General features: G+C 35.6%; 1 protein-coding gene across 2 annotated transcripts in view; it reads right to left on the bottom strand.

The window, feature by feature from the left end:
* The window catches only part of LOC137399358 (integrin alpha-8-like), a 90196-nt gene that overhangs the window by 29058 nt on the left and 44972 nt on the right, over positions 1–16166 (bottom strand). Inside the window, exon 1 of one of the 2 annotated variants that reach the window (XM_068085438.1) lies at positions 5121–5249. The exons of the other annotated variant lie outside the window; for it this stretch is intronic. The gene's annotated coding sequence lies outside the window, so the exon portion shown is untranslated. Of the gene's footprint in view, positions 1–5120; positions 5250–16166 lie in introns of those variants that run through there. 2 annotated transcript variants of the gene reach the window in all.

Below are 16166 nucleotides of genomic sequence, written 5' to 3'. Positions count from 1 at the left end.
TCTGTCACATTTACCATACTCCACGTTTAATTGCAATATATGAGACATAAGACTAAGCCATTACAGAATGATTTATGACTGAACTGTCAACCGATGATCAGTTCCACGCATTTTAACACTGCGCGTAAAGTAACTAATTCAATAACAATCTTATCAATGCAAGGAGATTATTCGTTGTCCATTCTATCAACTTATCATATATAACAATAGTATTACAACCATGATTCTAATGATACAAGCGCAGAATGACTATAAGTATGATAATCAGAAGCACGCATTTATGGATAAAAATATGAATCTGGATAAAAGTATCATGAACATGACTATTTTTATATGTAAATTTCAAAAACATGATTCTATGAAAACTGGAAAGATATAGCATTAGCATAACTTTATGAATATAACTATCAGAAGCGTGACTCCATAGATAGGTGTAATTATTAAGATCGTAACTATTTAAAGGCTATTATAAGCATAGTTTTGTAGGTATGAGTATCAGAAGGGTAACTCTATGAGTATATTTAACAAGAGCGTGACTTTATACATACAGGTATCAGACACTTTACTGAATATATCTAACAAAAGCATGAGTCTATCAATAAATCTACTCTATGGTTCCATGAACATGTGTATTTAACTGTTTAACAAGAGCATTACTCCATGGATATATGTAACAAGAGCATGGCTCTACTGATATCTATAACAAGCGCATGACTCTATGGATATGTTTAACAAGAGCATGGCTCTATGGATACTAGCTTTAACAGTATGACTCCACAATGAAAGCATCTCTAAATACTACCTTCGTACATCAGGAAGTTATTGCAACCAAAAAAAGTTAATTGTTTAGCGCATTGGAAACAGTATAACTATAACAAAATTTATCCAAAAAAACAGCAAAAAATGATGGTCGAAAAAATTGAATTCAGGTGAAGTGGTGAATCATATTTTTTGGCAACTGATAGTAAGACCAAGAGAGAAAAAGAGAAAGAGAGCTGCCTAAAAGACTCGGAAAAAAATAAATACAAGCAAATATAAGCTCCCGGTGTGAAACAACTAAATGCAACAGCTAAACAGTTATGCATTGATCGGAAAGGAGCTCATATCTACAGGTAGTAATGGACATTTCTCTGAATGTCTTGCCAGGTTATGTGTTGTGAAGTCTAATTTCCTGACTGAGTAATGAGCCACAACGCTTCCTACAGACCACCGATAAAGACTCCAATGCATGACTGTCTTACAGAAAGGCATCACTCAGTCCTGTCTTCATCACCATAAGAAATACCATCAAGTGAAATGTTGACTATGCAATATGTCATGTCGACAACGGGTGACTTATTTAATTTTTATGAGTATGAGCTATCTAGCTAAATGAACTGTCTAACTTCAATGTTGCAGAGAATTGGGTCATAAGTGAAATATATACAAATAGGTCTTCCCTGCTGTTAACTCTCTATCCAGATCAAGGCCAACCAAACTGGTTGTAACAGAAGTGTGCTTCTTTTTGCTTTTTAAACAAGTATCAGATGAAGAAAAACCAATTTCACAGGCTTCCATTTTCTACATTTTTGACCAACTTTCTGTTGTATTATACAAGGAGTTTTAAAGTCAGGATCTTGAGTAGCTACATATAACTTGACCTATTCGCACAAAGGAAACAAACATAAAACAGCTAAGCCTAGAATACATTTAATATTTTCCACAAAATAATATGTAAGCTGCCTTCAACCAATAATCAGGCGGATATTGACATATTTGTAAGTATGAAGGGGATATTATTGCTACTAACTCTTGCGAGAAGTAAGCTGCCTTTAAAGTTAGTGTCAAAAATTTGTTTTGATCTAAAAATATCCTACATAAACAAATACAATATAAATGTAATTTGTTATATAATACCACAAAGAACCGAAACTAAATGCTAGAAACAACTGATAGCACTGCAATATTAAATTAAGAGTTGTCCCTTCCTGTGATAGCTGGTCTCAGTGCATAGAGACGTACACCTGTAGAGAAACAGTTTGTCTCCCGGCCACAAAAGTTGAGGGAACTAACAGCCATACTAGTCTGAATGACAAATCTCTTATTTGATACCAACACTACCCTAACAGCTGCATGGCCTATGAATTCAGTAAAGCTTTCGCAAATGTGCCAACATTTAAAAATATTCTAAATGATCACAGGAATAACTAGGTGTTCTCGAAATATGTTTATCTAGGAAAAGCTTCGTTTTTCCCTTATATTATAGATAATAGGTTTAAATGCTTATGCAATAGCATAGCAATGGCTGTTTAAGCATAGCAAATTTAAACAACTGGCCATCTGTAAACAAAGGTTAGAATATTATTATTTAGAATTCTTCCCGTGCAACACAGGTTAATGAGCCTAGCACATCGACAGGAAATGAATTTGCAAAACCCTTTCCTATCTGGGCCTTTTTATTTACTTAGCTTCTATAATGCACATAATATGATCTGTTTTGTTTACCTCTACCACGGCGTTACTGACTAGCCAAAAAGAAATGGTACACTGCTGGAATACACTGCTCTATCAGCGCAGCATAGTCTCCAAGGAAGACAGCTACCCGTCTATCACTATGTTTCTATGATTCGCAAATTTGAGCCAATCCGCAAGTTAACCACATCATGGAAACAGCATAAATCCGCAAGCTAAGCCAATTTTGCGATACGCAAAACTTTATTGAATCCATTATGCTTGCGGATAATTGAAACAGTACTCGCGAATGATGAGCATTGAAATACCGCTCCAGCTATTCAATTTTAAACATTTACAATACTTCCACCGACCTTTCTCGATCGAGTTTCGTGTGTTTGCGTTGCTAATTGGTAACTTATAGTGTACAATTCCTTACCTTTTTTCAACAAGGCGCCGGGTCAATGTTCATCGAAACACTTAATTTGCATGGTAAGACAACTTACGCACTCCTCCAAATCTGCATGATGTGAGTCATGCGCCTCATGAAAACAGTGTATAATACTAAATCTCTCTGAATGACAAAGAACAAAGTTCACGGCAGCCTGTCAGCTTTAGCTGACACAGACAGTAAAATTCTTGCTAAATAATTGTAGATTTGTTTGCTTGGTTATAATAGACGCATCTGTGTGGTTAGCCCATAAAATGTGGGTAGATCAAAGGCACATTCCCTTTTCCAAAACCAACAATGGCAGTAAAAAAAACGATGATTGAATCATCAAGTACGACAAGAGGCCAGATGATGCCGCTATACTCACCAACTATTTGGGTAAATGGAATGCTTTGTTATCGCAGAAGCACATATTGCATATTTTTAAAAGCGAAACCCCTTGCAGACTAAATTCGCAGTGAAATGAGGTAGAAAATCATCCGTTGAAATGGTTAATAAACGACAAACGGAATGAAGCATTTCGCAATCGAATCTCCAACGATTCCCAAAGTTACTTTCAAAATGAAGCCAACTTTCCTGAGAAGATATGAATAGAATTATACCCATTGGGGAGTTTGGGAGTAAATGAATACTAGTCAGCACTGGCCAAGTGTTGATAGTTTTAAAGCAACAGTCAGTAAACTCGTCTATTAAATTATACAAATTTGGTTAATCACATTTGGTACATTTAAACGTTGGCTCGCTGGAACCAAGTTAAAATAAAAGTTGCAGCTGCACCCCATTCAAAACTAACGGCTAGTAGTAATCTCCCGAGTATTTATAAAGAGTAAAGAGCGAGTATTTATAAATCAAGGATAAAGATTAGCTTAGCAGCATGTCTTCAACCTTGACTACCAGAGTGGAATTGCGTTTGTGAACACAAAACCCAGTTTGGAGAAATTGTCAAAAACACTGAGAAATATGCAGCTATTAATAGCATCGTGGTAGATGAGTAGTGCTTGGTAATATAAACCATAGAACATCATTACATCATTATATGTTAGCTACAAAATTGTAGGTCTACATGTTACACTTGGTTGTAATACTTTGCTTGAACGGAAATTTTTGATAATGATCTGTTGTTCAAGGAGTTGTCAAACCTTTATTGTTATTTTTAGAAATTTCTACAGCTTAAAAATTTTGCGAAAATTTTAGTCCACGGAAAAAATGACAGCGGTGTCACATTTGTAATGTTGGAGCATCCAACCAAACTAATGCAATGTGAAACTAATGCAATTTGAAACTAATGCATTGCGGAACTAATGTATTGTGGAAATAATGCATTGCAAAACTAATGCATTGCAAAATTAATACATTGTGAACCTAATGTATTGTTGACCTAATGTATTGTGGAACTAACACATTGCAGAACTAATACATTGCGGAAGTAATGCGTTATGGAATTAATGCTTTGTAAAACTAATGCACTGTTAAACTAAAATACTGCAGAGCTAATGCGTCGTAGAACTGATGTATTGTGAAATACCGTGGAATGCTTCTAAAGGTGGTCGCATCCTTAACACACCTAGATCCCATGTGCCTGAGCATGCCTATGAATAGCCCTGGTCTCTTAGTAATGTTTTCAAAGCACACAGTCCATAGCTGTTGCTCAGTGTCGTGTGAAGCTTGCTGTGAAGCTTGCGGATAAAACACTTGACACCTATTTCCCTTCACACTAAAGCACTATTGACCAAATATCTGTTTCTATCCTGCCTTAAGTAATAAAAAGAGTACTTGAAAAAGAGTTTTAAGATCAAAGACTGCTTTGCTCCTGTACATACCTGCCAACTCTCACGCATTGGGCGTGAGACTCACGCAATCACCCCAAAGAAAAAATGAAAATGCGTGAGATTTTTGCCCCAATTTCCACAATTTTATATATACTATCATTGATACATCAATTGCCCCAAAACCAAATCTCACGCATTGCCCCACTCTTGGGTTGGCAGGTCTGCTCCTGTAAGTTATACCGCCCCACAGTATATAACTGATCTACATACTTGATACAGAGATGACAGTAAAACATTACAGATCGTTGATAATATGCCATGTAGTTTTCTATGGATTCGCCAAGTGTCTGAATTACTACAACTAGTGGCCCAGTGTATTGGAGTAGATGACTCTGAACAAGCTGATAGAACACCCTAGACCAAAATAAACAAACCAACAAGCTCTATATAAATGAGTGTGTTAGATTTACCTTTCTCTTATCGCTGTGTTTTTATCCGTTCTTATACAGTGAAGAAAACAATTTGCAGAAATGTTACAAGTTCTCGTAATGGTGATGGGTTTGAGTGAACACCAGCCACAAACCTGAGCTTTCGATTGCGCAGCTGATACTAACTCGGCATTGAGCGTGACCGATAACCATACCTACTGAAGGAAAGTTATTGAGCAAACATATTTCCAAAACTTCTAGGAATGAGTGTTTAGTTATTGCCAATTTAACAATCTTTATAGTTATTAATTTAATAATTTTATGCCTTTTAATTTAATAGCTTTTGTTTTTTTGAAATCATAAATTTGCAAAAAAAAACTTAACGCGCAAGTGTATTTTCTTGCAGTAGACGCACTACCGCAGATTCATAGATGGAGAACAGCAGAAAACAAGCAAATTATAACATATGGATACAGCAACCAAGAGAGATTTCTGTCTGAACATATAAACAATTCGGAAAATCAAAATTTGAAAATGAAAGCTGCATCTCCAAATTATTCCAAGTAATCTGTATCATACTACAATCGAAGGAAACTTTGGACTCCAAAATACAACTCCTTGATTCAGCGCAGCCAATTCTAACCTCATATCATTATGTCTAAGAAAGACAGACTTCCACATCACAGCCGACCGCAGCAGCGAGCATCCAAGTCATAAAGACAATTAATCAGTTAATTATGGTATTACCTGCCAAATAATGAGCCAATGTTCTCATCCTCGTGCAACAGAATCAATAGAGAAAGATACAAGCTTAACAAATCATTCCTTCTTCCCCACACACGAGGGTTGATGTTTTGTTAGTAACTATTAATAATTCTCAAACTGTAACATTTTGAAAATCCAAGGATTAGCTATTTCTTTAGGAATTCACAAAAAAGGCAGAGTAACAAAAGTGAATATTTTTTGCAGTGTCCAATGCTGCTTGGCTGAATATAAACGTTAATTGATTGAACCGAAAACAACTTTTCACTTCTGCGACATGTCCTGTAGAGCAGCTAATAAAAAGCCTCATAGTTGCATTAAAAGACATGTTACAAATTCTTCTTTAACTAATGAGATTCCATACATATAACTCTTGGGAAACGACTTCATTTACAAATTGTATACTTAACAGCTTTACTGGTAGCAAGTCAGCGAAGCAAATAGTGGCCAAATCTCTAAGTACTTCATTAATTCCTATATTCTCACGAGAGACAACCACAAGAGTAGATCATTGACATGCAAGCTGTCTGGCTCTGTCCCATATGGGTATCAGTAAGCTTTGAAAGTTCAATGTTCTCTTTCATGCTGAAGACATCTGAACTAAAACGAACGGCATCATTTGGTTTGGCAAACATAACTCCCATGGATATCATTTTATTATCGATGATTCAACACCCTGAAGGAAAAACCATTTAAAAGCATTTCTGCATTTTGAATACTCCAGAAGCTATCCTGTAATAAAAAGTTGATGACAAAAAACTCGACATATAAATTAATAGATATCAGGCTGATGTTTGATGGATCCTTTATAGATCTTCAAAGGAACACACTTATGTTGCCATTATAAACCATGCTTGGTACATAATTTCTTCAAAAGTGCAGACAACTCCATTTTAAAAATTTATCAGATCTCAATATTGTCATGGAAACAGAAGCCGATAACAAACCCTAAAATTATTAGTAAGAACATTTATAAAGGGCATTGGCACACACAAATTTAGAGTATGGTGTGTCCGCCTATTCACAAATATAGCGCCATCACACTTGGGCTGATAACAGAGAAATAAGCTTCTTCCAGTATAAAAACTCAGTCTTAATTATAAATAATAAGCTGATAATTAAATTTGATGCATTATGAAGGCGTCTGAATGACTTCCAAAGCATGTGTTTTTTTTAGACTTGTGGTGCAATAGTAACTCTATATAGAGTTTAAACTTAAACCATAACTGCCACAAACAACTTTTATCGTATTTCCTAGGTAAATCAGACACGCTGATTCCGATTTTGTAATCAAAATAAAGATTAGGCCACTAACTTTCAGAGTAATGAAAGATTTTTTATAGCGTTTTAATACCGGTCTCGAAAACAACATGATCGGCATAACAAGCTCCGCCCATAAATACGTGATGTAATCTAGCTTTTTAGGAACAGAAGTTACGTAGGTATGTTTAGACCGATTTAGAATAATAGAGATGGGTGTTTTAAAATCCATTAATATCTAAATTCAGCCTTAAAAATAATATCAGTCTTTTCTGAAAGGTAGATAAGCTATTTAGCATTGCATATTTCAAAAGCGCAATAACAACGCTAGCTTGTGATAAAACCGCGCTTTTTGAGCTCATTTTTCTCGGAGTCCAGCCCATTTAAACGTCATGTAACAAGCTGCAAGCAATTTTATATAGTTTATACCCCTTTCATAAAAAACTGAAATTATTTTACAGGCTGGATTTAGATAATAATGGGTTTTAAGACACCCATCTCTATTATTCTAAATCGAACTAAACATTCCGAACTTCCGTTTCTGAAAAAGCTAGGTTTCGTCACATATTTATGGGCGGAGCTTGTAATGCCGATTGTGTTGTTTTCAAAACGGATATTGAAACGCTTTAAAAAAGCCTAAATGACTTTGAAGGTTAGTGGACTAATCTTAATTTTGAGTGCGAAATCGGAATCAGCGTGTCTGATTTACTTAGTAAATACAATAAAAGTTGTTCGTGACAATTATGGTTTAAACTGACACGCGTCAAAATCAGAAAGAGTAAATTTATGGTAAAAATTCATGCTTAGTCTTTAACATATGGGTTCAGTGGGTCAGTCTCAGGGGTTCGCTGGAGGTCTTTCAAATGCAACAGCAAAACTCACAATGATTTGCAAGGTCATGTCTTTATGAAAAGACTAGCAGAATGTTTGACGTTGCACAGGTATTAAAAACAGCTTATAAAACAGTGCCAGGTAATGTAGTTGCCTGGAACTTGCCATTAGCCTGGCACATTGCCAATGGTTAGTTTGAACAAGCTAATAAACTTACTAATAAGAGCCATGAGAGCAAGCATAAAATGACATTGCGCCGTAACACAGAGCGGTATGCGTATTTTCACATACATAGCGACATATATCGTCCGATGAATCCATTAATTTCGTGTAGCACAATGGTTTAGCATATCGTCTGGGGAACGGGAGGTTCCGAGATCAATTTTATGCAATACGGATTCTTCATTCCAAGATTTTAATAGCTGTAGCTGGACAAGCCGAATCACACACAAACTTTGAGATTCATATATACATAGATACCAGTGGAATACTTGGCGTTGCACAGGTACTAAAAATCAGCTTATAAACATTGACAGGTAACGTAATTGCCTGCCACTTGCCACTTGCCACTAGCCTGGCACATTGCCTTTGGTTAATTTGAGTAAGCTAGTATTCGTATTGCTAAAGTTACTAATAAGAGAGGTGAGAGCGAGCATAAAATGACGTTGCGCCGTACACAGGCAGTATGCGTATTTTCACCCAGATAGCGACATATATAGTCCCAATGGTCTATATACTCACTTAGCGAGATACATTGCCCAAATAGCTTAATTGGTAAGCTATTTGTCAGACTAATGGGAAGTTCCAAGGTCAAATCCAGCATGAAACGGTACTTTCATTCCTAAATTTTAATAGCTATAACTGGACAAATCGAAACACAAACTGTGAGATTTATATATATATATATATATATATATATATATATATATATATATATATATATATATAGATGTAATTTGTTGTGAGTTCATGCATTGTATTGGCTTTGTTCCTTGAACACAATGATGTTAATGCACAGTTCACCTTGTGTACAAGTAAAACATATTACTATGACTTGAACACAAACAAATCATGTTTTACTTGCTAATAAAGAAGGCTGTTTTCTTTACATAGTACTTTGTTGTTATTTACATCGATATAGCCTATATATTTCTCAAAGTGACTGTGTAAGTGTGTCCCTCTGGCTATAACTATTAAAATCTTGAAATAAAGAATCCGTACCGAGAAATATTTGTCTCGGACTCTCCAGTTCACCAGTCCAACGCTGGACCCATTAGACCACAGAGATCGAGTTGTTTACTAGGCGATATAAGTCTGTATATGAGAGCAAATACCCAACGGCTTTGCATGCTACGTTGAGTGATTGCATAAGTGATTGTCATTAGTAAGATCAATCAAATTTTTCATTGACAATGTGCCAGGCTAATAGCAAGTGGCAGGCAACTCTCATTACTTCTCATTGTTTATAAGTTGATTTTAATACCTGGGCAATGCCGAGAAGCACAGCTAGTAGTTTTATATAATGTATTATCTGCAATAGTTGTTATGAAGTCGTTGAAAATTCTTTAGAGCGGAAAAAAATTACGACATAATTTGATTTTCTTCTTACACAGAAGTTGATTTTGTAAATTGAGATTTCTCACGAACTCAAGTATACTGCTCCTCTCAACTTTTGATATAAAAATTTGAAATGGAAAGGGAGCATTGTAGTTGGGCTTTTAAGGCAGATGTGCATCTTAATGCCTAACTTAGTGTTTCACCTCCAACTATCTCATTCAAAAGTTCTAAAAACTCAGTTAATTTAAAAAGATGTTTACATGTTAATTAGCTTGTTGAACAAAAACATGATCAATGGGCCGCCATTTCATGATCTTATGATAAATATGTTGTCTCGCAGTCAACCACACGCAACTTAAAAGTTGCATTTTTGTGCTGAAGAAGTTGTGTTAGGTGCATTCCAAAACACTGAACAGGACACCGGGTAATAGATGGAACTCTGGGAAGAGACTGCACATTCTTCTCTAAACAAAGATAGGCGCATTCTCTTTTATGTCTTTGAATGGGAGGAAAAGGCTTCCCTAAACTCATTGGATTAAATAATGTTCTAACACTCCAAAGTAGCCAACCTTGTTATGTAGATGAGTTGTCCGGTCGGTGACCACTGTAAGCAGTTGTGGTTTGCTGTCACTACAGACAGTTCTATAAACTACTCGTCGAGTAACTATAAGGGTTAGCTTGATGGCAACTAGTGGCCTGAATGCAATCTGTTAGCTTGGATATCAGCTATTATGGCAGACCTAAAGATCCAGCGCATACAAACTCAAAGAGTTCCAGTTTGCAGTTAGATGTCCACACTGACCTGATTGTAAAATGATTAGAAAATTATAAGGAATCAAAATCACTGTTATGTAAAATACTTTTCTCTCATGAAGATTGCAATGTTCAATGTTTATATGTAGTCACCTACCACAACTGCTCATTTTCAATGTTTATATATACTTTTATTGGGCAATCCATAATTTTTTATGAAAACGTGTTTTCCATATGGTATGACAAAAAAATTAAATAAGCAAAAACAAATAAATAAAAAGAAAGATATTGTCATGGTTTTATTAATAAATACTTTTTGAATAACATATGAAATTAATTTGCCCCTTTTTTAGCTCCATGTAACAAGTATCATATTTTGGAATAATATTATATAATTATATCGAATTTTGTTTAATTTATTCCAGAGACCAAAAACTATGGTGAATACCTTAAGTAATTACATAATACAAAATATAATGATATTATTATTGCAGTTATAAGCTGATCACCTAACATGACCTTCAACTTGCCAACTTGCCAAGTAGATAACTTTTGCAGGTTTCCTTGAAAATCCATCATTTTACGAAGTAGCATAAAGAATTATATAGATTGTGTCCAATTAAAATAGCCTGAGCAATATTTGATAGCCTTTGATAGCCATATCTACTCTGCCTAACTCATCTAGTGAACTCCTTTTTAATGAAGTGGAATTAGTGTTCAAGTATGCTGCCAGAGTGTTTGTGAATATAATGGAATCACTGCAGGTCTACAGGATACTTTATGATAATTGCGTGTATGTTCTCTAAACCTGCTGAGATATGAGATGTCTTCTGACTACCCTACTGGGTATTTCTGGTAAACGGGTGATGTAAGCCTTAAAAGGATTTATGTGTATTTGCAAATAACAGAACAATAATTGTGATGTTACACGAATGATGTACCCTTTAGATTTCATATTTCTATGTTTAAAATTTAGTTCTAGTGTTAACTTTTAAAGTTTAAGAATTTTAGCATGAAAGCAAAGTACCCTAAGTGGCATTGATGTCAGGTAGCTCTTACACTAATCACCGGCATATTGTAAAGGCTTACTGGTACTCACATGTGTTGTCCTGGCAACAAAGATGATAGACTTTGGATTTAAAACCCTATGAAGAAGGAATTACTAGAAATACACGGTATGTAACTGGTAGCATTTTTAAATTTTTTCAGAGAATTGATGACTTAGTTTACAAATGCAGATATCACAATTAATATCCCGGAGTATTCAACAAAACTACAGCACTGCAGAACTAGCACAGAATATGTTGCGGATGTGATTTAATTGAAGAATGCTGATCGGCTAACAGGGTTGGCACTACTCAATGTCACAAGTAATGCTTAGACTTCAATAGAATTAATTTTTACAAGTGCTCACTCAGCTAATGCCTGAATCAGAATAGAAATACCAAATAACACAAATTTCAATATGCTATGAATCAATGATGATCGCCTTTACGTACGCCAAGCGATATACCCGTATATACATGTACATGTATATATATATAATATTAACTTGCTAGGGTACTTGTCCGGGTTTCATATACACTTCAAGGTGTTTCCTTTCATTGTATTTATGACTTCGTGGGCAAACTATTGTATGTTCTACAATATTTCACACCAAAAAACTTCAATTAGAAAAAAGCCTATTTAGCCTGAGTGAATGCACTCACCAGCAAGAAATGGGCTCAACAAATTAATGGAGAGGCTAGGGTAGTAGAGGTATTTTGCTCCTGTACTCAACAGATTAATGGAGTAGGGGAGTAGAGGTATTTTGCTAGCTCTCATCATGTCAAGACACCACCTTCCCATGAGATTAATCTTGACAGAAGTTAAAAACAGGAAACGAACTTTCTATTGTAATCCCATTTAAATTATTTAGTAAAGATGCTAGTCTGAAAGAGATTAACAAAAATGTACCCAAATAACCCGAGATGAGAATAATGCTTTTGTGTTTGAGCCAAGCTGTCATGTTTAACATGAGCGCATCAGACTCGTGACAAGGAAATCTGAGCTGCACACTTATCATTGCACATGAGAATTTCTGAAAGACTAGAAACAAAAGAGAAATTTTACAATGTTTGGTTTGTATCAAGCCTTGCTAGCCTTAATGTGATTGATCAATAATAATAGAGAAGCGAAACAGCACTTTATAACGATCAGTCGTTTGGCCGACCTCGACTTTTCATAGACGGGCGTCGGAACAACCAAACACAGGATATCACGCAAAAAGCCTCAGTTCTTTGGCACACAGCTGCAAGGAAAATATGACATTCAATACCCTTATTTCTATCCATTCTATTCAATTAGTCATAGGATATGACAAATGGACGCGAAACACTGGAATTCATTTCATATGTTTGACTTTAAACTTCTAACGATCTTCCATAGACTGAGCGAGCATACTCTCCTGTCACTGTCATTGTTACAGACTAACAGAGAGTAAACAAACATATCGTATTGCAAAACAGAGGTAATTAATGAGCATATAGGGCAGCGAGTGTTTCATAGCCTCTGACAGCAACTCGGCGTGCCAGTGAGAAAAGGATTATCAAATGTCATTTAGCCACAAACCTTTTCGTTTTCTGAGTGGCAAGTTGTGCAACAACATGCAATCAGTCTGCAAGCTTGAAAAGAAAAAGGAATATGTCCTGTAACCAAGCCGGCAGCAGCAGTGGTTGCAAGGGTTAAACCTTAATAAACTTCAACTGATGAACAGCAATGATAATCAGTATATGATGAACATAAAAACAACTTGTATTGACTGATTATTGTCCATGATTATTAAGTTACGGCACAAACTTATTGAAAAGCTTTAAAAATACCCATAAAACCTCTAATTAAACGCCATGGCGCTCTATTTTTTAACCCTTCCTCTATAGTGGTGGTCAATTGGATGGTGGCGTTCAAATAGAGGCTCGCGGTGTATTTTTCAAATGGCTCATGAGAATCTTTCGGAAAATAAATTTAGTACTATTACGGGCAAAGCAAATGTCGCCTATTTTTTCTCTTTTTTTTCGGTGGAGCGATTTTAAACCTTTTGGATGCAACAAATCTGTTAACCTAACACCAACTTGTCAAAGATCTCTTAATAAATATGCATGGGAGAAACTGAGAAATATATCTTTACCAGTTGATATCTAATACTTGCAATTGACCTGCGATGATATGATAGCCTGTGTCCTTCTTTGCAATTTGTTTGCATTTTCAATTTTTATTTCGTTTTAAATTTGAAAACACATTTTTATTTTATATTTATATTTAACAATGTTGCATAAAGCTCATTGCACTCATTGATATGTTTGCTACAGTTTGCAGCCAAAATTAGCTTTTTATGTGCAATAGAAGTGGAGTTATGGGCATCGATCCATCGTAAGCCGTGTTAAGATAGCCGCAAGGATGCTATTAGATAACATGCTATAAATATGCATATTTATAAGTCTATTTATAAGTCTGCACAATCATATTCTATCAAATGATACAAATATATATTCATACAAATTTATGTTTAAGAAAATGTGACATAATAAATGAGCCATACTTATATTACATGCAGAAACCAAAATTAACATTTTTTAAAACAAAAATAATTGCTTCGTTTGCTTGGATAGCTACATTTTCATTGTTGCTTTCGAACATGTTCTAGTTGTTCAATACCTTCCACAATATCTTCTGGCCTCAACTCTTCTTCTGCACTGCTGAACTAGTCGATATTAGCATCCAAACTATTTTTGGGAGAGCAAAACTTTTACGCGTTGTATTTAACACAAATGCAAGGCTTAATAATTTGCTCGCTAAACGTAACCTTTGGCCCATAACTTACAAACTGTTTTATATGCATGTTCTTCAAAGTATTAATACCGCGTTAAACAAGGAACTACTATTAGCCTGAGACAGTTAGTAATTATTTCTTTGGCGTTGCTTTCAAAGTTCATCTACCATCGTAAATTTAGACCGTTTTTATATATGTAAGCTACTTCGAAGTAGAAAGACCGCATTAAACAAGGAACTACTATTAGCCTGAGACCGTTATTGATCATTTCTATGATGCTGCTTTCAAAGTTTTAGTGAAAAATAAAGCTCTGGAGTGGGGGTCCTACCACACAAAGTTGTCGTCAGAATAGTCACTTTTAAAATCACTGACGTCACTTTTAAAATCACAGTCGTCACCTTTTTTAAGTTGGTAACCAAAACCACCTCTCTCTTCACATTCGTTATTTTAATACAAATATCCTTTCTTGTGGCACTGGGTTGCGTTAAAAACCTGAAACTTGCTCAGCTTTAACTTCTGCTAATCAAAAGCATGGCTCAACCAGCGACCTTCACAAACTTATTAGTGATGTTTGGGAGCGTTGCTGATTACCCCACGAAGAATGACAGCCGTCTTAGGTTTTTAGGGCTACATTTCTTGTTCTGAAAATAGACCGAGATTGTCTTTAATAATCACTGTCAGTCACAGACTTGGAAACGGATTTGCTGTCAGTGTCGTGGCATTTCATTGCTGTTTACCTGGCAGTCCATAAATGCTAGGCCAGATGCTTCTAACCAAAACTAGTGAAGTTTTGTTTGATCGTGTTGATTTATGGACAAATAATAAGTTAGTAAAGGTACGCCCACATGTAACAAATTTTTCATTGGTTCTGACCAAAATCACGAAATGAACGAAACACAGAATTATTCTGGGCTGCTAGAATCTCATGCTAGCGAGCACGATTCTAGCAGCTTTTGCAATTAGTATAGTCCAAGACACGTATAATGACACACACTAAAAGTATAAGTGCAATTGAGCATAGTACACACGATGCAACTGCTTAGATTGTGCTATTGTATGTATTTATCTTTTGGACACTATGGCTACAGATTGTTTATTTTTTAATAATAAAAATTTCCTTTTTAGCAACAAAAGTTCTGTGGTAAAAATGTTGCCATCTTTAGCTCAATCAAGTCGGTTGCATTGTATTTACTATGGTGAATTGCCGTGATATTTTTCTTGCGTGTCGAATCATGTTCTCGGACTGCAAAAATTTTAAAATTTGCTAGATTCATGCTCGCTAACTAACAATAGCCCAACTTAAACAGTTACATCATGTGTACCACGTCGAACTGCCTTCGTATTTTTATTGTGTGTCGCAATACGTGGCTTGGACGATACTAAATGCTAAAACTGCTAGAATCGTGCTCGCTAATAATTTGTTTAGCTAAAGCGTTTCGTCGATGAATTCGATGGGCATGCACAGCTCAAATAATTCTGTGATTTTCGGCTGAATAATTCTGTGCTTTTCGTGATTTTGGCCAAAACTCAGAAGCAATGAAAAATTCGTTACGTGTAGTCGTACCTTTAGTAATCCTACTTACACAATCATCGTCACCTCGTCAACTACATTGATAAATGGCCGTCTCGTCTGTCACTTTTCAAATATCCCTGTCATCGGGAATCGTCACAAAACATGGGAGGACCTCCTGGAGTTCCCTGGAGGATCCCCTGGAGGACCCCCTGGACAACAAAAGATTTGATTGTTATTAATGTAAACAATTCATTATTAATATGGTTTTGTAGACACTTTTCTACTGATCACTTGATATTATTGGTTCATAAGGATCAAAGATAGTCAATGGTGGTTAAATGGAGGTGGTGTTTAAATAGAGGGTGGCGCTTTATTTTTCAACCTTTCTCTCATAGTGCGGTCAAATAGAAGTGGTGTTCAAATAAAGGTGGTATTCAAATAACGGCGGGTGTTCAATTAGAGGTTTTACGGTAGCTTTTAAAACATTCAAGAGCAGATGCGTGTGAATCATTAATTTTACAAAACTATTGGTACAAGGTAACTCATAATATAGATGTGACAACTCCCAGCATTTAGAACCTCTAGTTGGCCAATTAATTATCAA

The sequence above is a fragment of the Watersipora subatra genome, chromosome 7 (assembly GCF_963576615.1).
Source record: "Watersipora subatra chromosome 7, tzWatSuba1.1, whole genome shotgun sequence".
Classification (NCBI taxonomy): domain Eukaryota; kingdom Metazoa; phylum Bryozoa; class Gymnolaemata; order Cheilostomatida; family Watersiporidae; genus Watersipora; species Watersipora subatra.
This window is presented reverse-complemented; position numbering and strand designations above follow the sequence as displayed.